General features: G+C 41.6%; 2 protein-coding genes across 3 annotated transcripts in view; one reads left to right on the forward strand and one right to left on the reverse strand.

Moving 5' to 3' along the window:
* insyn2a (inhibitory synaptic factor 2A) overlaps positions 1–7761 on the reverse strand; it is a 42371-nt gene extending 34610 nt beyond the window's left edge. The window contains exon 1 of the mRNA XM_079577215.1: positions 7311–7761. The gene's annotated coding sequence lies outside the window, so the exon portion shown is untranslated. The remainder of the gene's footprint in view (positions 1–7310) is intronic.
* The window catches only part of dock1 (dedicator of cytokinesis 1), a 294516-nt gene that overhangs the window by 157359 nt on the left and 117977 nt on the right, over positions 1–19180 (forward strand). The window lies entirely within an intron of this gene.

Raw genomic sequence — 19180 nt, forward strand, 5'->3', positions numbered from 1 at the left:
ATAAACACACCGCAATAAAGTCTGGCTCAATCCTAATCCCGGTCATTCAAACACCAAACCATACTCCGTAATCCGTCTTAATCTCTCCTTGTTTTGTTTCGCACTTCTCTGTCCACTGTTCATCATCCAGTCGTAATTACTCCAGGCTTAGCTCTTGTTTGGAGAAGTCTTTGATCTGTTTCTCTCATGAACACTGAACTCTCGGGTTATTGCTGAGGGAGACGTCCTGACTTGTACTTGACTTCAAATTGCAGTGCCAGAAGGTCATTTGTTGGCGTTGTCTGCCTCATAGCTTGAAGTTTGTTCGAGATGTTCAGACGCCACAGAGCTGATCAACGTGCAGTGAGACTCCCTGTTCAGTTTCTATGTGGAGTTGTGTATTTGCTCGCTGTGCCTGCGTGGGAAGGCAATCATCAAGCACAATACTCATGCCCAAGGTCCTCTGACACTGTGCGCTGGCACCCAGTGCTATTTGAAGGTTTTCAAGCGGCATTCATGTTTTAACCAAATACAGTTCACAAATATCATTACTGGGAAGAAGTGGCTCGGTTGTAGAGGCTTTGGCCACAAAATCATAAAAAGCGTTTGTTGGTTCAATCTATAATCTCTGTTCAGTGCATGCAGTTGTGGGGTTTTGCACGACATACTGTAAATGATAAAAGGTTGAGTCAACTTAAAGAAGGTAAAACAAATGGCTGTACATCTTTTTATGAGTTTATTCAACTGTTAAGGTTTTTATAGAGCCAAATCTTATGCAGAAGTTGGGGAAAAAAATGCTTGGTGTGTTTTATGCCAACTTCATTCAATAATGACAAAGAGATACGAACTTTAAGTCAGTCCAACTAAGAAGAATTACTTTACCAAACTCATTAACTTGAGCTTGATAATTGAAAGTTTGCTGGACTTAAAATAGGAAGTTTTGTCAAATATTAATAGTTACTTTCTCAGGAAAAAAAATAAAAATAAAGTAAGAGCCAAGTTTCTCACTTAAGTTGGCCCAACTACCTTCTTGGTTAAGTTGAGTGAACTCAAAAAAAACCTTTTGCTGTCAGTTGCTTTTCTATTGTAGGTTGAGTCAATTGTTTAAAGCCAGTGCTAAAAATAAGCATTTGCAAGTACAGTACAGCGTGTCCAGAGTTGCATCTTCCAAAAAACATGATGTCAGCATGGTGTAGTTGTTTGGGATCCTGAAGATGACCAGTCTATTGTGATACATTTGAGCGTCCAGTCTGCACAATGCGTTTTCAAAAAGAAACGATCCAGTATTACCTGAAAGATGCATCTCTGCACATCAATCAAGGTATGGATGTAAATTAGTGGTTGGTGCTGGTCAGAACATTAGGCTACTCCTGAAACTGCACGGAAAGTTTTCAACATCAAGGTGAATATCTCTAGCATTCTTACGGCTGACTATAGCAAAGAAACGGTAACGCTTTCACCCAAAATGAAGCTGTGCCACTGTGCCACCGAGTACGTCTGCACTGTATGTCTGAATGATTGACCGTGCACGTCAGGACTAGGATAACGGCGGTTCAACGCGTCAATCCGACACCCAACGCGGCAAATCCTTTGTCGGTTAATGGTAGCTTAACGCCCAGAGACGTGGGGCTACTGGAAAGCGCAGGATTTGAGAGGATTCTCTCTAGTAATTGTAGCTGAGTCCTCACGAGACGCTGCCCCTTGTTGCCATGCAGCTTTTAAAAGATTTACTGGAGACTACGCTTGGAATTATTGGAATTATGGCGAAATAAGATTAGACGGGGACTTTTTTTTTTACATTCTTTACAGCTTGATTAAACTCACAAATAGTTACAGTTAAAGCTATGTTAAAAGATTGGAACATTTGACCTTGTAAACATGTTGAAATGCCATACATTTCTTCCTCCTTCTCCTTCGAACTGATACAATTGTACGCAGAGCTCTTTGTAGCAAATGATGATTAGAATGAATTGAGATGTATTGGGAGTCAACAGACCTGCAGTGTGTGAATTTAATCATTTATACAACTGTCTCTGCTGGTGCCTTTCATAATGTTTCTTCTAATTATATCAAGTTTTCAACCAGAGGGGTTTGACATGGCAGTATAAAATACAGTACAATGGTGATGTGTGAAAGTCTGATCCAGCAATTTGAATAAATCAAATCATCTTAATTCAGTAGTTTTCTATTAGTGCTCAAGCACACGCCGTGTTCATTTCCTCACACACACTCCCCCATTGATTTTTCCCTGCCATACTATGAGTAAGTACAGGTGAATTTAACCAATCATAGCTAACTGTGAACTCTCTCAAGAAGAATGAAATTTGGTTAAATGAGGAGGGCAAGAAGGCACTACCAATTGAGCATGAATCATGACTGAATCTAAATTTGAGTGAGAGAGTGTTGCCAACCCCTTATTGCAATTGCCTCCACATTACACCAATTATTTTCTTAAATCTTTCCCCCAGTGCAGCTGTAGCCTATCTATTTAAGAAAGCACGCAGTCAACAGTTCAATTTTTTTGGTTCTTTTTTGCACAGTCTTACTTGTGTCTTATGCTGCTTGTTGTGTGGGCTGCAAACAATACGTAGTAGTGCTGTGGGCTGAAGGAATTCTCCTGCATGTGTCATTCTTGGCTTCAGCTCTGTGGATCCCACCTCAGCATTGTTTATACTGAAAAGCAAGGTTATGCGTTTTTTCTTGGCTAACTGCATTGTTGAGCGAACAATCCACTGACGTCCAATGATTATCTCGTCTTCCTTCTTCATAGAATTTCATGCAGAGCTATGGTATAAATGGAAATACGTTAAAGGGCAAATGGTTGTAGCTTGGAAGGGCCTGGAAGTGCGGGAGGTGAGAGGGGCATAAGATATTAGAGCTACTGATGTATACTCATCATATACGACCGATTAAAGAGTATATGTGCAGCAGACAATACTCAAGTTCCTGTTTATTTCTATTTAAATCCCTATGGCCCATTATTTGTTTGTATAGTGCCAGGTGGGGCTTCAAGGGAGAAAGTTCAGGAACCATTGATCAATTTCGGAGGAAGATTTGGAAAATAGCGACTTCTCTTTTCTACAATGATAAATGTATTTCAGCCTCAGTGACAGTTCAATGAACACATCAGGGGCATTGATAAGACTTGTGCCCAAAACAGCTGTTGCTTTTGGTTTGCCGTCACACTGGATCCTGCAACGAGGGTTCTATCCAAGAAAATAACGCCTAATTTACAATTTACAAGGATTAGCTTTGCATCTACTCGTGATCTGAAATGAAATAACTTTTCAAACTGTGGCTTTACTTCTCTTCTACCATAACTGTTCTGTGTTTTTTGACTGAACGTGTTAGAAAGCGTTTATTGCGTTTCAGGAAAAAAGGCCAAAGTCGCAGTCTGGAAAACTTTTATTATAATATAATGTAAAAGTATTCCCTCGTCTCAAGCATTCACGAGTAGTATTTTTGCTTCATTCACGCAGTTCTGGGTAACACAACCTTTTTTTGCAACAAGCCACAGCCCAAGCTTTAAAAGGGCTGGATGTATGTGGCCATTTTATACTCACTACTGCCACCTCAGGTCATATGTGTAACTGCACCTTCTATATCTGACAGTGCAGGATTTTAGAAGCAGTTGTGGTGAACAGGTCTGGGCTCATTCTACACATCAGGACATTGTTGGAACATGTAGGGGGAGGAAAATACTTATTTTTAACATTTTAAAACTCTGTATAGTCCCTTTAAGAAAACGGCTTGTCTCTTTGGCGCCTAATCGTTAACAAAAATCTCCCAATCATGCGACTGTGCCAAGACATAAGACGATAGCGATTAACTGCCTTCAAAGTTGTTTATCTTTGGAGTTTTGTTGACGGCATTTACTCCATGTCACCTTGGGACAGACAAATGGTGACTGGCATTTCTTTGCAAATTTCCTGACACTTCCATCAACCGAGTGATGAAGCATTTGATTAATTGTTAGAAATCCGCAGCTGCACCCCTGAGCATCCTAAAAACCTCTCCCTACTGTTTTCAGAAACGCCATTTATTCCTCTTTCTCAAACTTGAATCCCTTCTTGGCTTCAGTTATTTGCAGCCTCGGGCAACAGTAGTGACCCGAGCGGAGATGAGAGCGCTGCCCGTCCTCCAAGGTGCGCTCAAGAACAAAATGTCTTCCTTTTTGAGACGCTGAAAACGGTTTACACAATCTCCCACTGCTTTGGACACCTATCCTCTCCACACGCTGCGCCATAGTGAGAAATTATAGCGTTAATGAATCACCCGGTTAGCACACGAAGGGTAACATCTGGCTTGTTTCAAAAGAAGCCGTTCTTTGAGAGGAGGGGCAATTTGTTCGGTGGATGAAGAGGCCGCCTCATTCTCTCGGCGAGTGAGGCCATAAGAGGTGACAGAGCGCTCCACTTAAACCTACACTTGAGTTTGTAGCGGCAGGTGGTCGGCATTGACACCCTAACCTGAGATAATTCATTGAAAAGACTTTACATCCATTGGAGTGTAATTTTTTTTTTTTCATGCATTCTGTATCACATGCTTCGCTCTTTCTCTTACCAGGCCTCGAGACACTTGTACGCATTTACTGACTATCCCTCTATGTGTGGCTTTCTTCCGATTTGAGCTTCACTCCGGCAAATCAGCAGGATAATAACTTTATCTAAACTTGTACATCAACTCACTCTTTCCATTTCCTATTCACTTGTGTACAGGCATTAGGTTTGCTGGGATGTTATTCGTCTTCTGAGTTCTTAAGTGCAGTCCTTGACTTGACACTTTGGTGCTGAGGTTTTTTTGGGAAATAAGAGGTTCGATTTAATTCTCCTCTGACTTTAAAATTATCCAAAAATCTTCACGAATAAGGCTTTATTTATTAAGTATCCTGGATCACTCACCTCTTTTTGTGCAGTAATTTGTAGACTGCGTGTTTGCCGCTCATTGGGGTCTGGTTGACCTACCTAACTCAATTAGACTCACTATTTCTGGTTTGGTCTGGCATGGTCACCGCATCATTTTTGTGATGTCCATTCCTCATTGTATAAACAAAGATACGGTGGCTCAGTGGTTTGTTCCCGTCTGTGTGGAGTTGCTTTTATTTTTCTGTTTTTTTTATTTGGTCGGGACAGTCCATGGTAATTGACTGGAGTCATGAGTTGATTTGCATGTATTGTCCAATGGGCGCTGGCTGCTCTGCTTTATGACCACGACACTGGGGGCCGCCATTGCTGTAGTACCTCCATATCGCCACTAGGCCCCCATTGGAAAGCATTGGAGTTTAGACACCTTAAAAACAACTTTAACGCCTGGTTTAAATTTTTTCAACACTAGACTAGGCTAGATATTCCTCCTGAGATAACGCTGGGCTAATCACAATATATGAAACCAGGCTGGTTTTCGTAAAAAGAATTTTTGAAATCTCGTACTTAATGAGGCTCGGACTGTTAGCATTGGAGCAGCGCGAGCTACACGTCACGCAAGGGCCGAGTCTACGGTGAAAATCCCGCCCGTATGTCCTTTTTAGGAACATGCTTCGTCAGAGCTGGGGAGGGGGAGTCTGTAAATCCGGCATGAATTCCCCCACGACTGTGGTCATTATGGTAAACGGGGAGGAGTGAGCATAAGACGTCCATTTTTTTTTTACAGTCTATGGTATTGTCCCACAGTTGCACACACATACACATTCTCATTCATCCTGGCCAATTGTAAATGTTTTTAGTGTTTGGGGAACCAGAGAACCAGCAGGGGAGAACATACAAACTCCACACAGAAAGGCCACACCCAGCCCAGCGATCAAACTCTGTCAGGACTATTACTTTAGTTTAGTTATTGATGAACTGCATTTTCAGTTCATTTTTTGCGTGTCCTGTTCAGAACTCAAAAGAAAACAAGCACTGTGTACTCGTTCGACCATGATAAGGCAATGGGAATACCTATTTGGTTTTGGTAATCCGATCACTGCAGTATTATCCCCCTTTTTGCTTTACAGTGGATAGACTCCTTCACACTATCTATTTCCATTGATCTTTCTCCCCTGCGCGGCCTTTCCAGCTCATCTGCGGGACGTGGGGTTGAGTTAAAGGGAGAGATCGTATCCCGGTGTTGATTGGAGATGGGATTTTCAGCGGGAGCAGCGAAAGATGGAAAATGGTCGGGGGGGGGGGACGAGAGAAGGATGCGATGTTTGTCAAGGGAACTGAAGGACACGTCTGAAGGTCCTTTGGCTTTGATGCAACTGGCGACACAGTTTCAGTGGAGGTTTGTCTGAAAACCGAACAGCAAAGAAACGGTCACATTTCGGGTTGACATTCGTGTCGAGGCACTTGCTTGTGTGAATTTGTGTGTGTGAATGATTGGTTGGGGTCAGAGAGGTCATTGGTGCAAGATCACAGCCTGACACTCAGCCCCATGGCAGCTCCACAAATAGTCAACCACCAAGCCGTGAATGAGTTAAAACCTATAGCAGTGCTTTGAGCGTTTGTCGAACTTGAAAAGATAGATTGATGGTTGGTGGGTTCTGGTTATAAAAGCAATGAGTGACCGGGTGACTTGTCCGACATTGAGTTAAGCTTTCTTTTAAGAGCATTACAGATCAGAATTTGATTTGCGCCTGGGCACTCTATCTCTTCCATTGTGAGATAAGACGAGTGCCTTGGCAGGGGTCTACTTATCCCTGCATTTCTAATGTTTATAGACTCACCTTTTGTACCCCACACAACCTGCCTTAAGACTTTGCACTGTATTGAACATTCACACGCCGTGCCCTAATAATTTGTAAGGACACTCCAGTGCATTAATCTACATTAGGCTCTAGTTAAAGGCTCCTCATTCAGAAGCAGCCAAAGTCTAATTACCGATTCCCCTCCACGCCACACGCTCCCTGTCCTCATATCTCATCAGCGAACAGACACGGGGCTACAGCTCCAATCACAACTTTAACAGACTGTAAATTACCTGCGAGTTTCAAGTTGACCCCAAACAATGAAAGACCATCAGAAATGCAACATTATGCGAGCCATCTTCTTACTTTGATCCGCTCAGCCTTGCCGCATCATGTTGGTTTTTTTATCTCTTAACTTTTCTAGAAGCTACCCACTCACAAACACAACTGCAATCTCTTCAACCTATTCACCATTTACAAAGCCATCGCATCAGTCCTCGATATGTTCTGTCTAGTTGATATTTGATCGGGCGAATCTTCGGTGAAAACATTCCTCCTGGTTTATCCCAAGGCTCAATGTAGAGTAAGCTTAGATCCCGAGGAAATTCCCCCCTCGCTCTTCAAAGAGGTGATTGGACTTTTAAGGTGAAATGGAGGACTTACTCACCACAGTCTACGACTTAGTGACTGGAAGCTGGCAGTAGCTTGCACTCCTTGTTTTGGCCGTCCATTCCCTCGCAAATAAGGGTTATGCCATGCCAGAAGTTAAGAGGACATCAACATAGCAAGAGAGAGGCAAGAGGTTGGTTCAGACAGGAGGACTTGTGGATCCGGGGGGCATACGTTCCCGCTAAGCCTCCCGACAGCTTGTGAGAAAAGGAAAGAAAGAAAAAAAAAAGAGAAAAGAATCTTCACCTCCGCGCCGGCTTGCGTGGTCCGTGTCGGCGGAATATCCCCATGGCTGTGTGTGTGCGCCACTGACTACCGCTGGTGCTGCTGCTGATCTCTCGCCTTCTCTTCGCTCTGTGCGCTTGGATGTGTGTGTGTGTGTGTGTGAGAGAGAGAGAGAGAGAGAGAGAGAGAGAGATTAAGGCAAAGGGGGCGGAGAGCGGTGGAGGGATAGAGAGGAGAGAGAAAGTACAGCTTCACTTTTGGCTACATCAGGGAGGTTAATGCATCATCAGCCAGAGCTCTTCTGTCATACACTTCACCCCCGTTTAGACCAGCCGCTCGTCAGGCTTGCTTTAATGGGAACAGTAGCAGAGGAATTCAATTAGGGCTACTATAAACAGTGTCGGGTGCTACGGGGTCGTGGAAGCCTCTTAAGTGTGAACATCTAACATTTTTTTAATACCTGTGTATACAAGCCCAAGTCATAGCCAAGCTCATGTAAGGCAGTTTCGTTCATGCTCGCTACAAGAGAAAGATGCATTACTTTGGTTGCTATGAGACAAAGATTATAGACTATAATAAGGACAAACCCTAACCTTTAAGCCATCACCTGGTTGTTTTAGTGTTGGGAATATCTCAAGTTTCAAGTTTCAAGTTTAACGGTTTTGTATAGCCCAATATCACAACAGAAGTCGCCTCACAGGGCTGCACCAAACATTAAGGCAATAAAACAGAGCAATAAATATGACAATTAAAAGTTCAGGTGAATCCAGGCAAATATAATGTCCAATAGGAGGTACTGACGAGCGGCGTGGGTGTCCCCCGTCCTTAGACTCTCCAGCACGGCAAGGAAAAACTCAAAAACCTGGCAGGAGAAAAGAGAAACCTTGGAGAGAACCACAGAAGGAGAGATCCACTCCCATGGACGGACAGGCTATAGAGACCAGGGGCCGAAGGATCCCTCAGCAGACGGGCCAAGATTGCAGACCGTCCAGTCCTCAGATTCCAGAATGCAAGGTTCCTCTGTTCACCCAGGTTCCTCCGTTCGATCATATCTCACACCAAGAGGCTTCTGCAGAAACTAACGGTCTTTAGGCAGCAGGCTGGGATCTAGTAGCCTGGCCAAAGACCTAAGGATAGAAGGAGTGATTAGCAACAGATTTTTTGGGGGAGAATTCAACACAAATGCAGCTGTTTCAATCAATGTGCATTTGGAAGGGGATGGAAATCTTTCGATGGATATTAACAAGAAGAGACTCCCGTTAGAGAAGATGAAGCAGGTACATTCTTGTAAAGCACAGTATTTTGCTAGTGGTGTGATTCAGTCTTCCTGTCGTGACAACGTGCTCTGTGATCGGATCGATAGAAAGCGTTTCGAGATTTGATTGGCTGTTAGCAAAGTTCCAGACGGTCCTGCCTTTGAACAGATACAAAAAGCAGGATGGCTGGCCAGACAAGCGATCTAGCAGGAACGGGTTTACCTCCGTCGTACTTTGCATCTTTATTCTAAAAAAAACTGCTCTTGAGTGTCTTTTTAAAGTAGGGATGCAGTAGCAAGTTTAGTCAATCCCAGTAAAATGGTAACTGTCTGGCTGTAGAACTTTTTAAAGCTTTTTAGTTGGTGATGGGGTGGCATGCACTGTCCCGACCAAATAAGCCAATAAATGAATAAAAATGTTAAAATAAACTGAAGTTCAAAATCTCTTTTACAAGAGCGACCTAGCCAAGGCTGCAGCCAGTTTAGTCAGTACAATGTTGAGTGTTATTTTCCTTGGCTTTTCTGACACAAAGCCAACTACACAAACTTTATCCACAGGATGTGAGCAAAATAATTTATTTGAAATGTGCTGAACAATTACCCTTGAACTATTATTTATGAATTCATTTGTTTAAAATGGAATTGTGCTCGCTTTGATTATTTTTACTGTTGTCAGTAAGAGTGTCATTCAAGAACACATTGGACCAAAAAATGAAAAGGAACAATCATTAAAAATAATTTTGCCTCTTTTATCCTTGAAGCTTTTTAAATATAGATTTTTTTTCCCCCCTTCGCCAAAAACACTCTTGTTTGATATTTGATTCCATTAATTACTTATGAAAGAGATTATTTTGGACCTTGCTTCTTTGATCGCGTCGCGCTCATGTTGCATCGTCTCAGGCCTTTTGTGTGGGAAGCCCCATCCATCTGCCGGTCCCATCTCTCCTCTGCCCTCTCTCTGTTTCCATCTGTCACAAGCTAGTTAGCAGTTAACACTATTTGTTCAGGGGGGAAAAAAAGAAAACTTATCATCGCCTTTCATCTCTGCAGACCTAATTGGAGTTCTTTGTAATCCATTGTATTTTTATAATGAGCCAGATATGAAAGAAATAGACACATACTCAAATTGTTATGACTGCAATGGAGGGTTGTTTTTGGGATGCGTTTTGTCTTTGGGAAAGCAGGCTTTGCCCTCAGCCCGGGGTAACATGCTAATTAGCTGAGACGTAGATCGTAACATCTGCTGATGCCCTATGTGTTTGTACGCTAACATTAAGTAAGCTTGAGAGGATTAGTTGGTGAGTGTTTCAAGTTGTCAGACAGGGGACATAGTAATATCTTGGCGTCCCCAAAAAAATGCTTTGTTATGCATTGTTTTTATGAATGTTATACTGGGGCTTTGCTTATTGTCCAGAATAAAACACTCGAATAAGGCCAACTACTCAAACTTATAGTAAATGCTTTACTACCTTAACTTGGCCCAAAGCACTTTACAGCAAGGATCCACGCTCATTCATACACCTGTGTACGCAGACACTGGTGGGCAAGACACTGTACACACCCAAGGACACAACAACAGTGTGCAGGAGCTGGGATTGAACCCTTGACCTTCCAATCTTGAGACGACCTGCTCTACCAACTGCGACACTGTCGCCCCTTAAGTTAAGCCACAAGGTGTTTGTAAAGGAGCCAGGATGATTTGTGGAATTTCTATACTCGTCTTTATAGAGCAAAGTTAAAAGCTTAAAACATACAACAGAAGGAAAAACAATTCCACATACACAAAACATGCACAGTTGTGCCGATAGGTTTACACACCCTGGTGGTTTATTCAAAGAACATGAGTGAAAACACACAAGCTTTTTTTCTCTCATGGTCAGTGATGTTGTGAACCCATTTATTGTGAGAAAAAAAATGTGCATAACAAAATTAAATACCGAAATGGAAAAGTTTACCCACCCCAACTCCTAATACCGAGTATTGCCCCCTTTAGCATCAATGACAGCTTGGACTCTTTTGTAGTAGTGGTGGGGAAGGTTCTGTATATAATCTAATGGTAAAGCGGGCCATTGTTCTCCAGTTCTCCCGTTCCTGAAAAAAAACAAAAAAAAAACACCAGGGTGTGTAACCTTATTGGCACAACTGTACATCATATTGTTATGTATGTAATATGGTAAATGGTCTCAACATAGCACTTTTCTACCTTCATCAGGCCCAAAGCGCTTTACAGCTAGGAACCAGTCACCCATTGACACTCTCATTCATACACCAATGTACACAGACACTGGAGGCAAGGAGGGTGAAGTGTCTTGCTCAAAGACACAACAACAGTGAGCATCTTCAGGAGCTGGGATTCAAACCTTCCACCTTCCAATCGTGAGACGACCGTCGCATTTGTAGAAACTAGATGTGAAAAAGTCTAGAATTTGAAATTTCAAAATACCCATTGAGGTCTCAAGGTGATGAAGTTCAGGTCGTGAGTTTCATAATTAAGAAGCATAGAAGGGCATTCTATGAAGATTCACCATGTTTAGTCTGTACTCTTGGAAACTACCTGCAGGATAGCCAGCGGGTCATGGCAGCTCACTGTGTTTGAGGCCAACACTAACCACTTCATACAATAAAGTTCACTGTAACAACAAGGGCATCGTCCCTCTCGCCTGTGTGAAAAATGTCAGCTTTTTACATTCCCCTTTCATAAGTGTTCCTTGTTCATTGGGAGGAAAAGTAACTGAGAAGCATTTTCACATTTGAATACAGCTCTATTCCTGTGGTTTAGTCTTTAGCGCTCAGAGCAGGAAGGTCCCAGATCCTATTTTTGAACCACACATGGCTTTCCTGTGATGAGTTTGCCAGTTCTCTCTGTGTCTGCTGATTTCATGTGTGTGCTTCGATTCGCTTCCCTTATTAACACGCTTAGTTTATAAGGGATAAATGAGGGAAATAATGTCATCAGTTCTTATTAACTCATCAAGCCAAAGACGCACATCGATCATTTATTCAACCTATAACTTACAAACTATGCAATGAAGTCTTTGCTTATGCGAGGCTGATGGAAAGCTTTTCTACTTCCAGGCAGCAGAAGTGACATATCAGTGCAACTGGGACTGAATAAGGAATGAGACACGACTCAGGCTTGCTTCGCTTTGATTTTCTCATCAGTAAAAGAGAGAAGGAAGGGGGAAGAAAAAAAAAGATGGAAAGAGAGATCCAATCATGTTCGCTTGGGGGACTACCTGACAGCTGTGCGACTGCTAAATACGCAGCTATGTTGTGGCCAGCGGGACACTGCCTCCATCGGCGTCACGGAATCCAAAATGCTTTTCTAAAAAAAAAAGAAAAGTGCGCTTGATTTCACAGCTAGTTTGAGGCATCTGCTTCGCACCTCCAGCCATTCAGGCGCCCTCCTCTCGTCGCAACGTTGTCAGCGCTAACCCTTTCGCAACATGGTGGACAAGAGTTTTATGTTTTCTTATCTTTTTTTTTTTTTTTCTTTCATCTCGCGCCTCTGCAAAGTGCCATTAAGGGAGCACTCGCAGTTTTGAGGCTTGTTTCAGAGCGGTGACAGTAACACGTCGCCTATACTGTAGTGATGCATACTCGTCTAGACAAGAGTGGTGAGGCGAAGCTGTCTTCTCGCAAAAGAAGTATGCTAATGAACGAGCAGGAATTACTTGAGCAGTGTGAATACTAAGTAAATACCTCAAGGTCGCCGTGTGTCACAAACAAAACATTTTATGATGTCAAGTACGCCGTGTGTCGCTTTGTTCTACATACTTGGCACTAATGGAGTTTTCCTACCACTGTTATTACTCTCACTACGAAACTTCTGCTCCGGTCAGTGGTGTCAAGGTCAGTAATGGCATGCACAAGATGGGGAAAATGGGGGGAAGCGAGATGGAGCGCTTTTGGATGCGACTTGGGGCTGAGACGGCTAATTGATTAATCAACAACAAAGCGATTATTGAAACTGTTGAAAGCAGAATTAGCTCCGCTCCTTTTGTCGCCAGATCCTGTCGTTTAAACTCCCTCACTTTCTCCATCCTGGCTCCTTTCCCCCGCGTGCTTGGGCTCATGTGCAGCTTTGAGCAAGCCGAGTTCAGTTAACAGCCTCCTGCAAACATTTACTTTAAGTTTACTTCGTCCACGTGTCGTTAAGCGGCTTTAGCTTTAGGTGGTGATGAGGTTGGAAAGTTTTCATGCGCCTTTCACAGCCAAGTGAATCAATGACCAAAGTAATCGCTCGTTGCAGCCCTAATGCAAATTAATGCGGAGTACTATTTATTTTTCAGTAATGCAATAAAAATCCGATACTGGCACCATTGCTTTTCCCCAAAAAATAACCGAGGCCACCGTCTCAGGCTGCTCATCTGCTTAAACTGGATCTCCTATTAACAAAGCGCTAATCCTGCAATTATACTGACTTTAACACTTTTGTTACAGTCTGTTTGCTTAATTATTTACTGTTTATACTTTTTCCCCCACAAAGTCCTTGGTAGTCATTGTACATAAGATACCACTATTTTAATATTTTGTTGTTTTTTGTTTATTTTTCCCACATTTTCTGCCTATTCGCACACCCTGAGTGTTTCTAAGAACTGAAGGCTATCTTATCTTATCTTATTTGAAATTAGCAGAAATACCAAAAATCTATAAACCACTTTAAGCAGATCTAACTCTTGCACCTAGAGGCCATAAGCGTCAGTGCAGGTGTCGTAGCATGTTGCTTTTTTTTTTAACTATTTGTCTGTGAGAGTAAATACTACTTTGACAGAAAAGACAAAGGGACAGAGGGATATTGTACATCCAATTACACAATGAAGATATTTTTTTTTCACTCAAACTTGGATGTAAATACTGTTTAAGTGGCGCTAGCCCGCTGTTAGCTTTTATCGTTTGCCTGTTAGCTTCTTCTTCGCGATTCCATTAGTGTGTATTGGTGGCTCCTACCCGGAGGCAGGAAAGTTGCAATTGTGGTTTTCTGGCCAGAGACACCAGGGGGAGATGAAAGACCCCCCAATCATTCCATTAACACTTGTATTACCCCCAGAGGAACTACGGAAAGGATTTATAACAGTAAACCAGTTACTTAGTACTGCTTTAATATATTTGATTTAAAACATTTCTTTTTTTCCCCAGTGTTGATCTTTAGACACAATGCTGGATACTGTCAATGCTTTGATATTTTGACATCTTGATTTCTCCAGGACCATCATCCTCCTATCTGTGTAAAATAGGCAACATGTCTAAAAATCAGAAAATTTTTTCTCCACTTTTTTCCCCGTGTAATGCTGCTCCTGTGTTTCCACACTTCAGAAAATGACAACAGTTTAATGGTTTTGTTTCTTCTGGGAGAAGCTGTCCGCTCTTCGTGCTGTACAAATAGGCTTTGTGGCTTCGTTCTTATTGGAATCTCCTCAGCAATCTGCGTGTGTAAGCAAACGGGGTCTCCGATGGCTACTCCTGCGGCGATTGGACAAAGAGCGAAGCCAGTGTGCTATTGATTTTATTAGCTCTAAGCCCGAGCCCCCAGGGACCCCGGCCTCGTGTCCTTGTCTCCGCGGTGTGACATGACGTTATCATTGGTCAATCTATATCTACATTGTCCCGAGGTTTGACCCGGCACTATTCAGGAGTAAAGCGGTCTCCAACGATAGTCAGTCACCACAAAGTCAATATGGGGCATTGTGGGGCAATATGGGGTGACACTTCAATGGCGATAAAACATGATTTGTGAGTAAAAAAAAAACATGGTTATGGCTGGGACATACAGTATGTTATTGAATAAGCAGATCACATTAGTGAGTCGATGGACGGGTATTGATAGAAAATGTCGTTATTGTAATCCCTGTAAAGACAAGCTTGTTGGTGACGAGTTCCATTTGCTGTGTGAATGTTTGAATGCTGAAGTTATCGGGGCGTAGAGAACAAATATTTGCCTAAATTATATGCAAGACACCCATTTATGCATAAATCTATATAACTTATGCAAAACAAAAATCAAAGAAAGATAAACAGGGAGAGGGAGAAATAGAAAGAGAGAACGATAGAGGAAAGAACTAGAAATGCAATGGCTGCGCCATTGCGATTGACTGCGGAATTGCGGGAAGCGAATGCAGAAATTGCATAAACTGTTTAAATTCCATAAAGTGGTAAATTTGCATAATCTTTTTTTTGCACAAACTGGTAAAATGCATAAAATGTCATGTTGCATAAACTGTATAAACTGCATAAAGTGGTAAAATGCATGAATGGGTTAATTTGCATAAATTACGTAAATTGCATAAACTCTTTAAAATTCATAAATCCTAAATGGCATAAACTCTTAAGTTGCATAAACGGTTTAAAATGCATAAAGTGGTTACTTTGCATTATTGTTAATATTGCATAAACTTTTAAATTTCATAAACTGGTCAAACTGTTGAAAGTGCTTGATTGGCAGAAGCTGCACAAATGGCTGAAAGGCCTGGAGTCTCCCCGATTGGCTGGATTCCCCCATACACACCAATGCAAAAATTTCAAACTCTCGTATAAAAAAACTGGAAAACTGCAGAAGGCCAATTTTTTCTCAAAACCCACAAGTTGCATAAGCTGAACATGCACAAAGTGCAGAAATTGCATAAAATGCAGAAAAAAGTGCAGAAAAGCATGGATTTGCGGCAGCCCCATTATAAGTCAATGGGAAAAATCTCCGACATTTTGGCCGATTGCGGAAAAAACGTAAGTTGCAGAAGTCCCAAAAGTAATAGCACCCTTCTCCTCAACATGCGGAACATTTTGATGCATAACTTGCATAAATTGCACAAAGCATGAAGGTGCTGAAAGCTCTAGAAAATCGGGAAAAAGATGGAAGAGGAATAATAATAAAGAACATGAAAACCAATAATTGACTGCGGAAGAATTCCGCAGTCAATCAATGAAAGAGAAAATAAAGAAAGAGAGAATAAGAGAAAGAAAGAGAAAGACACAAGGGAAGAAAGAGAAGAAAACAAACAAGGGAAGAAAGAGAAAGAAACAAGGGAAGAAAGAGAAAAGAGAGAGGAAAGAGTGAGAGAAAAATAAAGAAAGAGAAAGAAACAAAGGAAGAAATAGTAAAGACAGACAGAGGTAAGAGAGAGAAAAAAACATGAAGAAAGAGAATAAGAGAAAGAAACATGGGAAGAAAGAGGAAAGACAGAAAGAAGAGAGAGAAAAAGAAAGACAAATAAAGAGAAAGAGAGAATAAGAGAAAGAAACAAGGAAAGAAAGAGTAAAGAAAGAAAGAAAAATGAAAGAGAGGAAGACAAAGAGAACAAGAGAGTAAGAGAAGAGTAAGAGAAGAGAGTAAGAGAAAGAAAAAGAAAGAACTTATATGAAAATATACATTTTCTCTTTTTCACAAGACATTAATATATATGATATTAAAAAGCTCTCTATATTATTTCAAATTAAAAAAAATGTTTTGGGGGGATTACATTTATTAATTTGAAGGGAAATGCCTAATCAACATACATTAATCAACATACCGATGTAAAAATGCCAGAATTAACCAATGGCTTCTTTCCATCTGTAGTCCTTGGTAGATGAAGAGATTATACAATACTATAATGGCAAAAGGTCATCACAAATATCCTCCACATAACCCAACACTCAACTTTTAAGTTATTTTTCCCTGCTTTGTGTTTTATTGCAATTATGATCCATTTAGGAACACGCCGCGTCTCCCGAGTTTCAAAACGAGGCCTAACCGCCATCGTGCCATCTCACTGCCTCCGCCTCAATTGAAACCTTTTCCATGTCAAGGCCGCTGCAAACAAATCACTGCTTTTCAATTTGCCCGTCTCCATTTGTGTTGTCGTGAATGGGCTTTAGACACGTTATAGTGGGGTGTTTACAATTGTACTGACACCAAACAGATTTGTCCAAAGTTGGCGCCGTCGCTCGCTCCAGAGAAGTCTTTTCAGTAGCGAGTAAAATGCTAAATTATATATAAGAATTGTAAGGTCATTGTAGGGTCATTACTATACTCATACTCATAACATGTTATCTCACGACCAAATAAGCAAGTTAACAAAGGATATGCATGTTTTTGCCCACTGCATATTAGACTGCAGTTGTAAAGAGAATTTCAAAGTTAAAAAAAAAAGTATTTCCCTGCCACATTTTCTTTCCTTTTTTGCACTGTGGTTGTGCGTGACGAAGTTTAGCAGAGTGATTTTCAGCTGATGAGGCGATAGAAGGATGTCTCTGCCTTTGCCTGCCCGAGTGTCTGAGTGAGAAGCGGAGACTGTAAAAAGAGTTTCACAAATATCTCTGCTCTGGTTTGTCCTCATCTGCTCTCGGTCTTTTCATCATCGCCATATAGAAAACCCGTTTTTCCAAAAACTAACAAAAGTAGTGTTGCCATGGGTCAACTTAAAGTTATTGGCTCAAACATGCTTAATCTGTTTAAAGCAGAACTACGTGACACATGCCCCCAGCAGCCATAAGCACCGCTGCAGGTATTGTAGCACGTTTTTATTTATTTTTTTAATCATTAATTGTCCGTGAGAGTAAATACTACGTTGACAGAAAAGACAAAGGGACAGAGGGATATTGTACATCAAATTACACAATGGAGATCATTTTTTTCACTCAAACTTGGCTGTAAACACTGCAAAAGTGGAGCTAGCCCACAGTTAGCTTTGCCCATTAGCCTGCTAGCTTCTTCTTCGTGATTCTATTAGTGTGTTTAGTTGCAAGGGTGGTTTTCTGGCCAGAGACACCGGGGGAGATGAAAGACCCCCCCAATCATCCCATTAACACTTGTATTACCCCGAAAAGGATATATTATGGTGAACAAGTTCTTTAAAGGCACACCGTGTAGAATTTTACTTATAAATGTAATTGAAATACTAGCATATATTTTATGATGGATCATTTCATCATTGGAAAAAGACCTTATAAATGTACAAACAAACATGTGTTTTTGCTGTGAGCGGCTCAGCTCTCCTCAGACATGACTGTAACTTTATCGGGTGTGGGTGCGTCTCCAACTCGTCTCCATGGAGATGTGGCTAAAGTCAGTAGAATTTGAGATTAAAATACATTAGGTCCTCATCCAAATCCATTCTTTGATTATTCCCTGCAGTAATAGTATTTTTCTGTGTCGAGCTGGTCAGTAGGAGCATGTTTGGCAACAGTATAGTCCAAGATGCTGCGCAATGTCCCTTTAAATCTAGCATAGTATTGATAGGTTTTCAGTTAACATCACAGTCCTGGGGAGTATAAAGGGTCTGTATCATGCTGTATGTTTTTGATGAAGATCTATACCTGGAGTGGTGTTTAATTTCATTTCTGCATGTTTGTGTAATCCTGCATAACTTTTCTTAAACTATGGCTGATCCTGTCTATGAGCAAACCCTCTTCCTCGCGCTGATAAGTATGTTTTCCGGTTATTTTTTTTTATAATTTCCATTTTTGCACTTCTGCCCAGGGCACCAGTGTACAAAAGGAGGAAGTGCACTCCCTGCTGGCATTTAGCATAACTGCATTTTATAATTGTAGCAAACCATACAATGTATTCATGACCTTTATACAACCAAAATAGTGAAAAAAGTTGTCGTAAAAGTCTGAATAAAGCCAAGTTAAATGGATCATCCTGTAATATCTGCTACACATGCCCGTCTTTCCATCTGACAGAGAAACATCACCGCATTCTAGAATCGTAAAACAGTCAACTTCATTACCCAGCATCACTAAAGTCCCCGTTGTATTAAACTAATATAAACCCCCGTATGTGGGAAGCTTCGTCAGTCGTGTCAGACGTGGGTTTTGACGATCTGGTCCTTGTCCCGTTCAAATGTCAGCCGCCTGATTCGGCAGCGCTGCCTGCGGCTGATTGACCACCGAGGGCTAATTCACAACGTGCACTGTACCCAACCCTTCACTATTTAAAGCTGGTTCTGACCTTTTCTAACGGGGACTCTGCTGTGGGCCGGGCCTCAGAGCCTGGACGACAGGTTAGGGAAGAGCATGATTACAGAGGTCTTATCTTACCATTGTCGGGACCAGACTATTGTCGCAAATGTTGAGCCATTTCATATAAGACATGAGCCTGTGTGCACTTTCTGAAGCAAAAGTGCATGCTTTGGAAGATGAAACAATACTTAATACAAATTTTATGGGAATGTGTTTGTACACCTCAGAGAAAACCTCAGGAACAGGTCTCCTGCTGGTGCCTAGAAACGAGACTAAACACGAGTGAGAGTGCGTTTCGGTTCATGCTGCTAAGACAAGTCTCAACTCTGGCAATGTTCAAATCCAGGCTGAGAGCAGTGTGCATTCTCATACATCATAGACAACGGAAATAGCTTTATCTGCTCTCTTTGCTTTAATATAATGTTATACAGATTCTTTAGTATGCTTAA

The sequence above is a fragment of the Gobius niger genome (assembly GCF_951799975.1).
Source record: "Gobius niger genome assembly, chromosome: 19".
NCBI lineage: Eukaryota > Metazoa > Chordata > Actinopteri > Gobiiformes > Gobiidae > Gobius > Gobius niger.